The sequence below is a fragment of the Palaemon carinicauda genome, unplaced genomic scaffold (genome assembly GCF_036898095.1).
Source record: "Palaemon carinicauda isolate YSFRI2023 unplaced genomic scaffold, ASM3689809v2 scaffold68, whole genome shotgun sequence".
Lineage (NCBI taxonomy): Eukaryota > Metazoa > Arthropoda > Malacostraca > Decapoda > Palaemonidae > Palaemon > Palaemon carinicauda.
Genome location: NW_027171960.1, coordinates 219,081 through 233,428, shown reverse-complemented (window position 1 = coordinate 233,428; position 14,348 = coordinate 219,081).

Below are 14,348 nucleotides of genomic sequence, written 5' to 3'. Positions count from 1 at the left end.
AATGTGGTTGGGTTACTAATAGTGAATAAGATATTTCATCTTAAAATTGTAAAAAAAATTGTAAGCAGATTCTAAATTTACTTGTGTGTTAATTTTTGTTCTTCAATCACTCTCACACTTTTTATATATTATTAACAAAATAGTGATAAATACAAGTCTACTTGATTCCCAATTGTATTTTATATTAATGTAATTTACAGATAAATGTTATACAGCTGTAAAAATCAATTCTTTCTTATATAATTTTTTTACATTTATGCAATTATTCATATAAATGACAGACTGATTGAAGAATTTAAATGCATAAAGGATGTACAATTTGATAAAAATCTTGCTAAATTTTGCTGCATAAAATGGATTGTGAGTAAAGCGAGAAACGGATTTTTGGGTGATATGGCCATGTCGTCCTGATGGTAGCTTTCTAAGGGATATTTGGCTACACTGATACTCTCGGAGAATTAACCACAGGTTTCCAGAATTCTAACTTCTGGCGCGAGTATCCTTAATATAACTTTTAAGGATATCGCATAATATCAGGGACATATTTCTTGGATGGCACATGGCAATCTTCACCCGGAATAGATTTTACGCTTTGAGGGGGAATGGTGGCGAAAATGAAGGGGACCCGTTATCAAGGTTACCCGGTGGATCCCCTCCCATTACTACTACAGCGTATTATTCCTTGTTGCATTTAAGCATGGATAGCCGCAGATAGAGTAGTTTCGGGTGGGGTCTTTCGTTACGTAGTTGTATACTCCTTTTTTTGAAAGAAGGGAGGGTCCATTAGGACGACGTGACCATATCACCCAAAAATAGATTTCTTGCTTTGCTCAAAATCCATTTTTTTTGGGCTAAGCTATGCCGTCCTGATGGAAGTTAACCAGAGAATTATTTAAAAGTATTATATCTGCGGGTTTGTATAAGTGCCTTTACTTTGAATGAGTTCCTTTTATGGTCTCCTAGACATTTATATATGTCATTATCGTTATTTGTCATATCCACTAAGCTTGGAACTAGCCTAGGGCTTCCTACCCCATGCAGGGAAAGTGTAGACTTCGACTATAAGGATTCAAAGTTTGTATCTACAGAGGGACGGAGGGTAAATCCTAGAGATTACCTTTTTCATCCCTTGGAAATCTGTACTCTGATTTCAAGTTGGGGTCTGATTTCAAGTTGGGCCCTTCTAGGGCTTAATTAAAACTCTAGAATACTTTATTCGCCTGTAACAGAGATAGCAGCAATAAGAGGCAGATACATTTAGTATTTTACCTTGTAACTAGAATATCAATTGTAGTTACAATCAGGAATGAATCTGATCCGGCACTGAAAACACATCAGGGTCCATATTTTCTCCTGTCGGTAAAATATGTAATTTCATCGAAATGATGCCACTCAATGGAGATGTGAAACCAAACTTGTACAGATTTTGAGAACGCATGAACACCGTAACGTAACGTTTAGTCGTCACTGGTGTTATCGGTCAGATATGCACCTATATGGAACAGTGTGTTAATCATCGTTGTGATTTGCACTCGAGGGTAAATGCACTGGAAAGTCCCAAAGCAGTTCAATGTTTGTCGCAGGCTTAGACAACGGGGGTTTTTTAAAACTACCCGTCACCACAACAACATATAATATTTTATGTACTTGCTTGGTATAGTGTTGGAAGAAGTTCCGTGAAGAAGCAATTTTCTTAGGATCCTGAACTGCGGGTGAGCTGTCAGGATCCACTCTGCGAATAATTAGGTGAGCATAACTCTCAGTTATTTTAGGGATAGATTTTGATCCTGAGGTTTCGCCTCGGAAGAGCTGTCCTTCCTTGAAGTCTAAAGTTCTAAGAAGATAGACCTTAAGAGACCCTAATAGGCATAGGGAGACATCTTCCTTCAGTGGGCAGATTCTCCAAGGACCCCACCTTTTGGTGGGCAGCTCGTTTTTGGCGAGAAAAGTAGGATCGGGGAAAGGATTCAGTTCTCCCTTTTCTGTTAAGTGAATATGGCCTACATCCCTGATATGGCCAACATCTCACTAACTCTAGCCCCTTTGGTTATTGCAAACAGAAAATTTACTTTCTGTGTTAGTTGTTTTAGAGTACAATCCTCATTGTTAGGTGTGAAGGATAGTGCAACACTTTGACCAACGTCCATATAATGGGCTTTGAGAGTTTGGTGGCCTTGGTCTAGTGCATGCTTTGGTACCAAGAAAAAGGTTTCGCTGATGAGGTCCGTTTCAAAGGCGTATAAAAGAGGTCTAGTCAGGGCCGACTTACACGGGGTTATCGTAGTGGAAGTCAGGCCTCGTTCAAGTAGGTAAAAGAAGAAAGAGAGACAGAAACCTGTTGAAATTTCGTTTGGTTCCCTTGTTTTCACGAGGGTTACCCCTTTCTTCCAAGACAATCCCCATTGTCTCCTGGCTGGAATTGACTTGTACTCTACAATGAAGTCGGCCAAATTCTTCGAGATCCCAAACTTTTGTTCGCTGCTAAGAAAAAAAAAATCCTAGGATACACGTTGTTGGTTCTCGAGGATGAAATGTAACAGCCGACTTTTGCACCAGTTTGGATAAAACTGTGTATGGCAGAGGAAACTGCTACAGTTTCAATTCTAGAACTAGGGGAAACTAATTGTTTTTGAGCCATTTGGGGGCCACTACAAGAACTGTTCCTCTGCAGGATCCTAGCTTGTCAAGGACCTTTAGCAGAAGATTGGCTGGTGGAAACAGATAAATTTGCTTCCATCCGTTCCAGTCGAGAGACATGAGGTCTATCGCTTCTGCTTAAGATCCTCGTAAGGGGCTACATAACGAGGTAGTTTCTTGTTATCGCTCGTTGCGAAAAGGTTGATCTGCAGTTCCGGGACTTTTATAAAAAAAAAGGAGAATGAGTCTGCGTCTAGGGACTATTCTGTCTCTATCGGCTTTCAACTTGATAGAGCATCCGCCGTTACATCGTGGAACCCTTGAAGGTGAACTGTTTGATAAATGCCATCCTCTCTTCCTTGCCAGGTGGAAGAGGGCTAACATCACATGGTTGATGTGAGGTGAACTCGAGCCTTGTCAATTACACATATCACTATCACCTCGTTGTTGAGAGCCAATCTGATGTAGATTGTTCTGCGAGGGGATAGTCTCCTCTACGTCAGGAGGACTGTCATAGCCTCCAAGATGTTGATGTGAAAGTTTTTTTTTAACTAGAATGATCAATTTCTTGCCCTTTCCTTTCATGCGGATGATGTCACCCTTCTTTCAGGGAGGCTTCCGTGTGTGTCACCACTGATGTTTGTGGTGGTTGCAAGAGAATTGTCTGGGCTAGGCTCTTTTTCGTTGACCACGGCCATAATGGCATGCACAATCACGTCGGTGTCATCCTTGTTGATCTCTTTGAGTGTTTGATGCGTATCTTCTCCAGACTCCTGGCACATCCTTTTGCTGAGCTTTTAGCACCAGGTCTGTCACTACTGCAAACCAGAGAGAGCCAAGTACTCTTCCCAGTTGGCACGTTGAAATCCTCTTGTGTTGGATTAGTCTCTTGACAGAACCGGCTACTTCTATTCTCTTCTTTAATAGAATGGAGAGGTGGTGTGACTGCAAGTTCCCATGGATTCCTAAACATTGAAACTTTCGAGATGGAGAAAGGCGAGACTTGTAGTTATTGATCTTGAGGCCCAGGTGTTCCAGGAACTGGATAACCTTTCCGGCCGCTTGAAGACAAGTAGTCTTGGATGCTGCCCGCACCCGCCAATCGTCCAGGTATGCTACTACCTCTACTCTTTCGGAGCATAGGTGCTCGACGATCGTGTATGTTAGCTTTATGAATATCTTGAGGCTATGTTTAGTCCGAAGGGCATGGCCGTGAAGACAAATTTTGTCTTTTGTAGCCTGAATCCTAGGTAGGAGGAGAGGGGGCGACTGACTGGTGGGTGCCAGTAAGTATCTGCCAGGTCTATTGAGACAGTATGTTCCCCTTTTTGGTAGAAGGGTCCTTATGTGTTGCACTGTAAGCACCCAGAACTTGTTAATCTCGATGAACTTGTTGAGTGGAGACAAGTGTAGAATAACTCTGGGTTTGTCAGAGTCTCTCTTGGGAACACAAAATAGCCTTCCCTTGAATTTTGATGGACTTCGCTTTCCTCCTTACCTTCTTGTTCAAGAGTTCTGAGGTATAATCTTCCAATAAGGAAGAATTCTGGAAAGGTGGGTTTTTGTTCCATTTCCAACCAAGTCCATTCATAATTGGCTGTGGACCCAGGGATCAAAGGTCCAACGATCCCGAAAGTGAAAAAGTCTGCCTCCTACCTGGAACCTCTCATTGTTTAGAGGTTCCTGAGGACATGTTTCCGTGACCGCGTCCTCCTCCACCCTCGGAGATTTCCGGAGGATCCTCTTTTTAGGCCCTTACCTTTGTAGGGCCAAATGGTGGTCGAGTGCCTTTCAAAGCCTGGATTAAATACATATGACTGGCTACCATCTGATGAGAGACCATCTGGAAGGTGGTTTACGGCTGGACAACCATTTGAGTCACAGTGGTCCTGGTCACGGTCGGAAATTGTGCAGTTCTAATGATGATTTCCTATTTTAGGACATGCCCCACTTTTGTAGCAGGTTCACATTCTCCGTGATGGCTTTGGTAATGACTTCTTGGATCACTTCCTGTGGGAACCTGTGCCTGAGGCCCAAACATATTCGATTGAGCCTTAGGGAACAGTAGGCACTTTAAAGATTCGTTAGGTAGGGATGGTCCTGGAGAGTTCTTCTGGAAGCCTCATACTCACCTTTGGTGGGATTCACTCGCTGTATCCCTTGACTCCGTAGTGTTAGGGATATCTTTTATAAGCCGTCGGTCAGCAAGGTCAAGCGATTGGAGCAACCCTTCGGTTCCCAGAGCCTCAGGGATCCAGATACGATGCAGCAGGGGCATAAAACCTGTACATCGTATGCCCACAAAAGTCCTTACTCTTGTGGTTGCAGAACACAATTGTACACTTCTCCATTGGCTCCCCCTGTACGGAAGAAAAGGGTGAATGAGTACTAGGTTGTGTATATCATTGATATAATATATGCTTAAGATACTCGTCACAGTACCTCAGGGATCCGGATACGATGTAGCAGGGGGCATAAGATTTGCACATCTTTTGGCCACAAAAGTCCCTACTTTTGTGCTTGCAGAACAGGACTGCACACTTCACCTTAGCCTCCTCCTATAAGGAAAGAGAGAGTGAAATGACTATAGGGTAATTTATCTCACTGATAAAATAAACATGCATAAAATAGTACTATACTTTACTATTATTTATCATAGCTTACGATAGTAAGCTAGAAAAGAAGTAGGGTAGACAAATATCTGTGTTTCCTCTCCAAGCAATTGCTGTGACCTACAATATTAATATTTTTAGTTTCCTTATTAGTGAAAATACAGAGTGGAATAACTCTCATACGTAGGGATGGAGTCACTGGATACTAACACTAACTCCATAACTTGTAAAATATCAATACTGACAGGTAATCATTGGTGTTCCGATGATCTAGGATCATCAGAATGTTGAAGGAATACTTCACCTCAACATTTTTTAAATGGTCTCAACAATGGACTATGAAAGGATACACAGAGTATGTTGGAAATTTTATACTACTGTATCATTATATACTGTAGTTTTCTAACTGCTGTATTGTTATACTGCTGGAATACTGGCTACTGTATAGTCTTATACTGTAGTTTTTTGGGCTCAAGCCATGTCGTCCTGATGGAAGTTCCTATAGGGTAGCTTCCTAGGGTATATTACAACTACGGCGATATTCCCAGAGAATTTACCTTAAGGTACCCAGAATTCTAATTCCTGGAGCGAATATCCTTAATAAAAAAACCAGGGATATCGCGAAATATCAGAGGACGTATTCTTGACACGCCACATGGCAATCTGCACCCCGAACAGAGATAACACTTCGGAGGGGTCAATTGGCAAGAAAACGAAAACGAGAAAGAAAAAGGAGAGCCGCTCGCAAGGCTCTCTCTTCTCCCGTTTCGTGAGCGTGCATTGCGCCGATCCTGGCGCCATCTGTATTCCTTTTTGCGTAGCTTAACAACTCGGGGTTTTTTCCTGTGTTTTTCGCAAAATCTTGGATTTAATCAAGTTATTATGCTTTCTCCAACTTTGTCTGCCTCCGATAAGTTGAGTATTATTTCTTTTATGTATAAATGTAGGCTGTTGGTAATTTTTAAAATGAATAATAGCAATAATCTTTGTTACAAGAGCCGTTGCCTACCGGAGGCGTCCTGGACGCTGTCGCTCACTAGGTATGAGTTTTAGTTAGCCAGAGCGACGTTCCCGGCTGTTTTGCTTTAATAATTTTAGCTGTTTAGCGTTACATAGGATTTCCTTATTCATGCTTTTAGTATTATTTGTTTTGGTGAAGTATTTGCCAATTCTGGCCTTCGCTAGACCGTGTAGCCTAGTCGTTTGGCCCTAGTACTTTCCTGCATGATTTTTGGATTTCCGAGTGTTTTAAAATTTTATTGAAGCTTTAGGCAGTTTTATACATTTAAGATTATATTGATTTTTTCCAAGATAGTATACGAGTGAGTTTCGGTGATTTAGGTAATCGATTCTCTTGGCGTCTAGGCTAAGTTGCCTATGGGGCCTTAGTATACTTTCTCATACTCCCCGGTTGCTCTCTTTTCTTCGGAGAAGGTATGCAATCCCTTTCCCTCTGTTTAAGCCTTGGGCTTAACCCTAGTGGTTTATCTGAATTAACTTTCGATACAACTATATTGGGGTGTTACTGTTCCTTCCTGTTCCAGTAAGTCTGGCTTCAGAGAGGGGGCAGAACATCAGAGTTCTTAGTCTGAGTCTGTGTTTGTCTGGCTTGGGGTTGAGACTCCCTCGCTAGTCTGACGCAGACATAGGAGGCTTAGCCTCCTTAGGTCACTTTCAAAGGTTTCTGTACGAGATGATTCCTTTTTCTTGTGATCTAGCAGACTAGTCCTTGTTGCTGTTCTCGGTGGCGAGGATAAGATCCTTTCCCTGGGAGTAGCAACACCTTCCTTGCTTTGGTTCAGTGGGGGTTGGCAAGTATTGCTGGCCTCCCTCCTCGGATCTCCCTTAGGCTAAGATGAGTTTTCTTGGCTGCGGGTGATTCTTTACTAAAGCAAGGTTGGTAGGACCCTCTTCGTCCCTTCCCCCTCTTTTCTCTGTAATGGCCTAGCCGTTACAGTACTGTACGTCATTCTACATCTGGACCTAGCATAGGTTAGGATGTGGAGTTGACTCAGTCCCTTGCCGGCCGGCAGAGTGTGCCTGCCGGCAAAGGTCTTCTGCTTTGAGTGCTGCCTGGACCTCCCTTGGTCCCTCATCCATGTCTGTCTGTAGAGCCAGACGGCATTGGTCAGGAAGCCTGAATTAGATTCTCCCCTTCCTTATATGCACTCTTTCGGATTGCCGGGCTTTGAGGTAGTACACTCTCTTATCCCGGCATCCATTCTGTTTTCTTCTAGTGTTGTACCCTAGCCGGCTGCCGGCCTATGTGGCCGGCAGCTGGACAGTCGGAGTTCTCTGGTTCTTTTGCTGCTGGCCGGCATCGGTTGTATACCTTTGCCGGCCGGCTATTGTCACGCCTTTGTCTGCCGGTCGCTACGAGCGGTGGCCGGCAGCCGGGTGCTACCTTGTGTAGTTGCCGGCCGGCAATGACTGCCGGCCGGCACTGGCTGTTGCCGGCCGGCACATGCATTTGAACCAGCGTTCTGCCGCCTTATAGCTGTTAAGTAGTATACTTTAAAGCTAGTTATGGTGAGTGCGGCCGGCACATTACCTTCTATACTGTACCAGTATTCTTCAGTATAGCATATACTGTAGGGAGAAAACTATAGTATAGTATTGTTACAACACTGTGTTTTCTAACACATTTGTGTTGTCTTGCACAGCCCTTTGGTGTTGCCTTACAGATAAGAAAGTGAGTTCTTTCTTGTCTACTATCCGGTATTTTAAAATCATACCTTAGGTGTGAGCTACACCTGTTTCCTCTGGAAATTTTTCATTGGTTACTCTAGGACAGATTAACCATACGATTTTATTATCTGGAAGGTTGCAACAATTGACTGTGCGGGAAACACAAGTGTGTGTCTTTCCTTTCTGTTTTGTCATGCTAAACTGTGCATATCCAGTGATACGTAGTTCACTTGATACTCATGGAAATTTCTTCTCTTTACAGGAGGACCATCCGAAGTGCTGAAGTGTTTTCTGCAACGTCCGCAGCAAGAACTTCTGCGGACATGAGTTATATAGGAGGCACGCAGCATGCGCTGTCTCCAAGGGTGATCTCCGGTATTGGGACCCTCAGGTATGTACCGTGTGCTCTAACCTGATTACTGAGGCTTTTGATTCCCCTAGGATGGCGGAATCAAGGGATATAGCAAGGGAGAAGCTTCGTACCTGGGTAAGGGTCTTCCAGAAGAACACCTTTGGACCTTATCTTCCAAGTGAGAAGATGAGGGCTTACCTTTTCCCCAGGGCATCAGCTGATGCAGTGATTCCCCAGCCTCAAGAGGAGATCCCCTAAGTTCAGATCCCGGTGGATGCTGAAGTCGCGGTCGCCTTGCAGGACATCCAGTTGGACGACAGAATGTCAGACGTGTCCGAGCGTCTGGAGGAAGACCTCCTGGCAGAAGGCCAGGATGAAGATCAAGCCCCAGACATTGTAGAGGAAGAGGCCGACGAGGTGTCGGCTGCTCCGGTTCAGGTCCCTAAACCTATTCCCTCAACATCGTCCGCTCCCCCAGTAGAGCTGGGACAGGCCCTCTCCTCCATTGTTGAAATGATCCAACAAATGCAGAAGGAGAATAATGAGAAGGCGGCTGCAATGGAACTGCATATGCAGAAGCTTGCAGCATCACGTGGGCCCCAGAAGAGGCTAAACGTGAAAGACCTTCCCTTGTGCTCAGATGCTAACCCGTGGATATATGCTGAGCACATGCCGATGACGATCGGAAAGATCGTCATGTCGGATAAATTGGGTTCAGTTCCCCTAGAGGAGGTGGAATTCTGGCCCAGCAAAGGGTCATATCCGGACTGTTATGTCCGTTTGAGGAAGGAACCAGCTTCAAAGGAGGAGACAGAGCCGGAGGAGGTCATAGTGATGGACCATGCTAAGGCTCAAGCTTTGCTTTCTTCTTCGATGAAAGAGAGGGGCTTCACGAACTCAAAGGTGGCTGCATTGAGTAAGAAGCACCCTTCCTTTGTGTCCTCTCCTGCTAGAGCCTTCCCCTTTTTGCAGAAAGGGTTTGCGGCTGTGTTAAAAGCAGTCGAGGCTGGCAAGCCATGCCCCTCCTTGGAGGAGTGTAAACCCTTGTTGCTGGCCCTACCTATGGACCACAAGGACTGGAAGGACGTCCATCTTACCTTCTCAGTCGGGAAGTTGGAGGCTGATATTGCCGGACGTCAGTTCGGTGAGAACCTCCCTAAGCTGTCTGACTTTCTTTTGTGGATGGAGCTCGAGACGAAAGAAAGACTGGCTGCCTCAATGTCTCTTCACACCACTCTTGAGACGATGGCAAGTGACCCCAAGGTCCATGAGATGTTCAGGGTAGTGGCCAAGACTTATCTGGCCACAGTGACGAAGGATCTTTACAGCTTCGTCAGGGCGAGGAGAGCTTGTAGGGAGTTTGTGTTCGCCTCGGCTGCGGTGAGGCACGAGCCAAGGAAACTAATCTCCTCCAACATTTGGGGCAAAGACCTCTTCCCTAGTGAATCGGTCAAGGAGGTTGTTGATAAGGCCGCCACGGAGAATAGGAACCTTCTCCAGAAGTGGGGCCTGTCTATCAAGAGAAAGTCTTCCCAGGATGAGGGTCCCCAACCAAAGAGGAAGACTAAGAGGACTAGGCTACCTTCTCGGCCAGCCAAGCCATTTAGACAGCAACAGCAACAGCAATTGCCGATGCCTTCAGTGCCCCAGATGTTGGCACAAACCCCGACCACATTCCAGTGGGTACCCCAAGCCGTGTCGACACAGTCCCCGGCATTCAACCCAACGTTCGAAGGGCAGTCAACTTCCTTTCGAGCAAAGCCTAGAGGAGCAGCCAGAGGCTCGTCTAGGCGCCCCTCAAGGGGAAGGGGATTCAGGGGGGGTCGTGGTCAGGGAGGCAAGACCTCAGGACAGCAGTCCAAGTGAGATGATACCGGTAAGAGGGAGACTTCAGAATTTTCGGGATCAGTGGACCTTCGATCCCTGGGCCCACAGCCTACTCAAGAATGGACTGGGCTGGAGCTGGTACAGCACTCCACCCCCGTGCCCTTGGTTTTTCCAACACTCCACTCCCGTTCTGGAGGAGTACATCCAAGAACTGTTGGAGAAAAAAGTGATCCGAAGGGTAAAGTCCATCAAATTCCAAGGGAGGCTGTTTTGTGTTCCCAAGAAGGACTCGGAAAAACTCAGAGTCATTCTGGACTTGTCGCCACTCAACAAGTTCATAGTGAACTGCAAATACAAGGTGCTAACAGTGCAACACATAAGGACCTTACTGCCCAAGAGGGCATTTACCGTCTCCATAGATTTGTCAGACGCCTATTGGCACGTTCCAATCAAGCTAAAACGAAGACTATACGCCTTCAGAGCCATGCCATTCGGGCTAAATATAGCCCCAAGGATCTTCACGAAGCTTGCGAGCGTAGCTCTCAAACAATTACGTCTAAAGGGAATTCAGGTGGTAGCCTACCTGGACGACTGGCTGGTGTGGGCAGCATCCAAGACAGAATGCTTGCAAGCTTCCCTGCAGGTGATCCAGTTCCTAGAGTCTCTAGGCTTCAAGATCAACAGAAAAAAGTCTCGACTTTCTCCATCTCAAAAGTTCCAGTGGTTGGGAATCCACTGGGACCTAATGTCACACCAATTCTCCATCCCGGCGAAGAAAAGGAAGGAGATAGCTGGTTCTGTCAAGAGACTTCTGGATTCCGAAAGGATATCAAGACGCGAACAGGAGAGAGTACTGGGTTCTCTCCAGTTTGCTTCGGTAACAGACCCGGTGCTAAGAGCACAGCTAAAGGATGCAACCGGAGTTTGGAGAAGTTATGCATCAAACGCGCGAAGAGATCTGAGAAGACCAGTTCCGCTTCGTCTACGTACTCTTCTCAGGCCTTGGTCCCAAGCCAGACAACTAAAGAAGTCGGTACTTCTTCAGCCACCTCCCCCGTCGGTGACTATTCACACAGATGCCTCGAAGGAGGGGTGGGGAGGTCATTCTCATCGGAAGAAGGCCCAAGGGACTTGGTCCAATGTATTCAAGACATTTCACATAAACTTTCTAGAAGCTTTGGCAGTGCTCCTTACCTTGAAGAAAGTCTCCCTGCATCGCTCGATCCACATAAGGTTGGTGCTGGACAGCGAGGTGATTGTGAGAAGCTTGAATCGACAAGGATCAAGGTCGCCACCTCTCAACCAGGTGATGTTGGCCATCTTCCGACTGGCGGAAAAGAAGAAGTGGTACCTGTCGGCAGTTCACCTTCAAGGAGTCCGCAATGTGACAGCGGACGCTCTATCCAGGTTCACACCGATAGAGTCGGAATGGTCCCTAGACGCAGGATCGTTCTCATTCATCTTGAGTCAAGTCCCAGAACTGCAGATAGACCTCTTTGCGACGAAAGACAACAAGAAGTTGCCCCTGTACGTGTCCCCGTACGAGGACCCCTTGGCGGAAGCAGTGGACGCGATGTCCCTCGACTGGAACAGATGGTCCAGGATTTATCTGTTCCCTCCTCACAACCTTCTATTGAGTGTCCTCAACAAACTGAGATCTTTCAAGGGAGTAGCGGCAATAGTGGCCCACAAGTGGCCGAACAGCGTGTGGTTCCCTCTGGCATTGGAACTACGGTTGAAGTTTCTACCGCTAACAGATCCAGTTCTGACCCAGCGAGTCCAGAAGTCGACTGTCTGCGCTTCATTACAGAAAACCCGGACCCTGTAGCTCATGATTTTCTCTCCCTAGCGGTGAGAAAGCGTTTCGGGATTTCGAAAGACAACATAGACTTCCTAGAGGAATATAAGTGCAAATCTACTAGAAGGCAATATGAGTTTGTCAACGCGAAGAATCCGCAGGAGATCTCGACGGACTTCTGCTTATCTTTCTTCATCCACCTACATGGTCAAGGGTTGGCAGCTAACACGGTTTCTATGTGTAAGTCTGCTTTGACAAGACCCATTCTATATGCCTTCCAGGTCGACCTCGCTAACGAGATCTTTAATAAAGTTCCGAAAGCCAGCGCTAGGCTCAGACCTTCAACACCTCCAAAGCCCATTTCATGGTCTTTAGATAAAGTTCTTCATTTCGCTTCACTGTTGAACAATGAGGAGTGTGCGTTAAAGGATTTGACCCAAAAAGTTATTTTCCTATTTGCACTCGTGTCCGGGGCCAGGGTTAGTGAGATTGTAGCCCTCTCGAGAGAGGAAGGTCGTGTTCAGTTCTTGGATGGGGGAGAGTTGAACCTGTTCCCGGATCCTACGTTTCTCGCCAAGAACGAGTTACCCACCAACAGGTGGGGTCCCTGGAGAATCTGCCCTCTGAAAGAAGATGCATCTCTATGTCCAGTAGAATGCCTAAAGGTCTATCTTCATAGAACTTCAGACTTCAAGGGTGGTCAACTATTCAGGGGAGAAACATCAGGCTCAAATTTATCACTGAAACAACTCAGGGCGAAAATCACATATTTTATTCGCAGAGCAGATCCTGACAGTACACCCGCAGGTCACGATCCGAGGAAAGTTACCTCATCCTTAAATTTCTTTAATTGTATGGATTTTGAACATCTTCGTTCATACACTGGCTGGAAGTCTTCCAGAGTGTTCTTTCGTCACTATGCAAAGCAAGTGGAGCAACTAAAGAGGTCTGTGGTAGCAGTGGGTTGTGTCGTTAACCCTGCTGTTTAACTCTGCGAGGAACAGTGGATTTAATTGGGACGATTATTTCCGGGGTGAGTTTTTAGTTACAAACTGTTCTACAAACTAAGTGTGAGGGCACGGGGTTGCCCACGTTGACTGTTCCACTTTCCTAGGTGAACCTAGCATAAGTGCAAACATGTGTGCCGAGCGTTTCCAACGCTAATGTAACTGATTAGTAATACAGACTTTTACAATTTTGATACCTCGGTATGTTAAAAGTGGCACTAATGTTTTTTCTCTCAGATAAACAAGTTTCTGTTTACTCTCATGCTTATGCTTAAATTTTTGGTTATCTTCCTCTTATATATATATATATATATATATATATATATATATATATATATATATATATATATATATATATATATATATATATATATATATATATATATACATATATATATATATATATATATATATATATATATATATATATATATATGTATATATATATATATATATATATATATATATATATATATATATATATATATATATATAATTGTTGTTAACCTGTTTATTTATTGTCTGTCAATAAACTTGTCCTTGAGAACCTTGCTTCTCCTTCACCTGTGCCAATTTATTGATAGTAATTGAGCATTCCTTCTATGTATATTTATCAGGGATAATTCTAATAGATTGTTCCTTTATGCAAGCTAATTTTGCATTGGTTTATGCTTTCCCTTAGCAGGAGGACTCCATCCCCTAAGGGGACGGTGGCGGATATACAAGTTTCCTCCAACGCGGATATAAACCTTTGTCCAATACAGTATTGAACGGAGAACTGGTCGATATTTCATATTGACGCAGTGGTTCTTTACAAACTATGCTTTACATAATATAGGGTGAGACCAATATATTGGCTTGCCTGTTATTCATACATAGGTATATGTACTCTTCGAGACTTTTCCAGAGTCTAGTAGGACTTTCCCCTGTAGGGGGCAGGAAGCTCTAACATGGTTTATGGTTAGTTGAAAAGATGTATAACGGTAACATCTTAGGTCTCTAGGTCTAGTCGACCGGGGAAATACCTCCGGGGAGTACGGCATGTATTGAAAATCCACAGATACAGTAATGCTCTGGTATACTTCCATCAGGACGACATGGCTTGAGCCCAAAAAACGGATTTTGAGCGAAGCGAAAAATCTATTTTTGGGTAAGATGGCCATGTCGTCCTGATGGACCCACCCTTCCCTTTCTATGAAAGGGCTGTAGGTCCCCTCCCTACATACAGTATCTGTAGCACCTCGTGTATCGCTACAAGGAATACAGATGGCGCCAGGATCGGCGCAATGCACGCTTACGAAACGGGAGAAGAGAGAGCCTCGCGAGCGGCTCTCCTTTTTCTTTCTCGTTTTCGTTTTCTTGCCAATTGACCCCTCCGAAGTGTTATCTCTGTTCGGGGTGCAGATTGCCAAGTGGCGTTTCAAGAA